The following is a 3,143-nucleotide window of genomic DNA, read 5'->3' as shown; positions in this document are numbered from 1 at the left end:
TTCCCAGGTTCTCTGAAATCACCTCTGTTCTTGCAATCTCTAAAAATTATGTCTATTTACTACTATATCTTCAAAGTCACCTCGATTCTCATCCACCTCTACCTTCCTCAACTGCTGGTAGTGGTGTAAGCCAACAGAGGGAATAGCAGTGCTACTAGGTAACATGGAATGTGGACATGGCCCCAATTCTTGTATCTCATTGGTCTGAGTAATAGTGGTATGGCCAGAATCATGGGTGGAGTCATGATGACAGCTGCTTGTGCAGCTCCATCCACATCTAACTCTGTCCAGTTTGGTTGAGGGCAAGAGTGGGACCTGCTTTAGCTGGATAGGTGCATAGTTTTACATGTACCTTTCCTGGCTTCCCTCTCACAACTCTGGCCACCAGAGTTTCCCCCAGGCTTTCAATTGTCCTCCAGCATGTAGCACCAAGAAACACAGCTATCTACCCACCTCCAATGTCTCCTATTGTCACTCTATGCAGAAGTAGCTCTATGGTTCTAACCCAATTTGCTGACACTTGTATTCTGATCAGGGAGTCGCTGAGGTTCATAATGTTCTTGATATAACCTGTTCTTCAAGTCCCAGAGGGACTGGAGGGTTCAGGGACATCATAAGTCCAGGGCTCCTTTCCATGACTATTGGCCATGTTGCTCACTAGCGCAGCACATATTTTACATACTCTGGCTGGTGATCTCAGAGCAATCAGAAAGACAACAGGGAAGAAATGAGAATGTCTGAGAAGTCCATGCTGCTGTCCAGGCATATGTGAAATTCACACCAGCACAAAAAAAATAACTTGCTTATGACTGAAAATAAATCTGCTAATCAAATGATCAACTACCCAGTCACATCCAAACGTTGTGTACAGAGGTTCTGGGGCAGCCTTCTACCACTCCAGAGCCCTAGGATATCTATTGAGACACAATAGTGATTAGGTGCCTTCCAGAGCTTGGCTGAAGTGATTGGTGAGTTCATTGTGTGTGACCAGCTTTTCCTTCCAATGAAAATTTGTGCTGGTTGTGGTGGGTACATACCTGAATCTCTCTGCTCAGTCTCTTCTTTGGATTAAGGGGTTGCCTCCAGAAAGCCACTGTGCAAATACATGTTGCAGGGACTCAGGGTGGTGGCGACTCCTCAGTCCCTGTACTAAGATGGCAGCTGGTCCTGAGCCCCCTTTGAGCCGCTTGACCAGGCCACTCTTGGCTAGACCTCACTGCTCCAGTGCAGTCAGTCACCTGTAGTACCCGAAGAGGCTTCCAGTCCAGAGTCAACTTCTCCAGCTCCGCCATCTTGTGTGAGATACTCTGGTTGGTCTCGACTGGCAAGTGTACTGTCTCATGAGCAACAATCCTAAGCTCTTTCGCTTTAGTTATTTTTGTGTCACTTTTTTTTTGCTTTATTCTATTGTTTTATCTTTAAATGGGGGCCCAGCCTCAGACTGCTATCCTCCTCTCTGTGCTTCTTCAGTAACTGAGATTATAGACAGGTATTTCTAGGCCTAGCATTGTTTTTTTTTTCCTGAATTTTCTAATATTTTGTCCTGGCTGTCCTAGAACTGTGGTCCTCTACATCTCTGCCTCCCAAGTAACTGAGGTCATAGATATGAGTCATTATATTTCAGCCCTTAGGCATTTTTCTTAACTAATGACATGAGGCATTTTTTCGTTTTCATCTATTTTTTAAAAAATAGAGTTAATATTACCCATACTATATTCTCACAGAGTTGTTATAAAAACAAAAATGAAACAAAAGATGAAAGTCTTAGAAATAGTAAAGAATAAGAAAAATAACACAAGGCAAGCCATGGGTTTATACAATGGCTAACCAGACCAACACAGGGTAGATATAGTTTAGTTATGTGTTGTATATTCTATCCTCTAGTTCATTCAACAGTTTCTTTTGACCACACATTTAAATGTTGACCTCACATTTCCTTTCATACAATCCATTCTCAGTCATTTTATCTTACCGAAAGGAGAATACTTTACTGCAAATTCAAGATAAAGAAAGAAATTTGCAGCTAACAGTCTGTAGGGGAAAATAATCTAAATGAGTCCATTAACGATAACTACAAAGTCAGTCCATCACAAATGGAAAAGCCAAGTAAACAGTCACATTTAATGAAATCTAGTTAAGGAAATAAATTACTCTCTATTTCTCTTTTCCCCAGTGCCAGAGTTTCATGACTAGGTTTTTGAAATCCAGTGTTTGGAGATAAAGTCAATTTTAAATGTGGTTTCTTAGCTATTTAAATAGCAAATCTTCTTCACATGTTTACTTAAATTCACACACAGAGCTCAATGAGGTCCAAACACTGGGCCCTTTATGTACTGAGACCATGCAGTATCAGAACAAATGAGAATCTATGTCATAAGAAACATCACCGTTGTACCCCACTCTCTTTTGTGCCAGATGGAACTTTTTGAGATAAAATCCTTGAAGTAAATGATTCAAAAAGATTCAATTTTTTTTATCATACCACAGAGCAAATTTACAAGTAATCTCATATACAATGTCGCATAATAGATTCCTATTTAGGCTGGTAAGTAATCACTTTTAAAAAGGTGTTTGACAATTTTTCCATAAACATTTATGGAATACTTAGTGACAGTTGATAGTCCACGCACTTGAACCATACCAATAAACAAAAGGAACTGTATTAAAATTTACAAGGTAACATTAGTGCTCTCCAAAATGATACAATTCGAGGTTGATGGTGTTAGTCTTCTAAAATTCTTCTATATGCTTTTCTGAGGGAAATATGATTTATATTTTTTATCATATATAGCTTTCTGATATAACTAATTTTTGTGTGTATGCTTTTCCAGGGCCTTAAACTCAAGTATTATTCCTGAGCTTCTTTTACTCAAGGCTAGCACTCTACCACTTGAGCCTCAGCTCCATTTCTGACTTTTTGGTAGGTTAGTGGAGATAAGAATCTCACAGACTGGGGCTGGGAAGGTAGCTCAGCGGTAGAGTGCATGCCTTGCAAGCATGAGGCCCTGGGTTCGATTCCTCAGCACCACATAAACAGAAAAAGCCGGAAGTGGCACTGTGGCTCCGGTGGTAGAGCGCTAGCCTTGAGCTGAAGAGCTAAGGGACAGCGCCCAGACACAGAGTTCAGGCCCCATGACTGGCAA

Source organism: Dipodomys ordii, unplaced genomic scaffold (assembly GCF_000151885.1).
Source record: "Dipodomys ordii isolate 6190 unplaced genomic scaffold, Dord_2.0 Scaffold49, whole genome shotgun sequence".
NCBI lineage: Eukaryota > Metazoa > Chordata > Mammalia > Rodentia > Heteromyidae > Dipodomys > Dipodomys ordii.
This window is presented reverse-complemented; position numbering follows the sequence as displayed.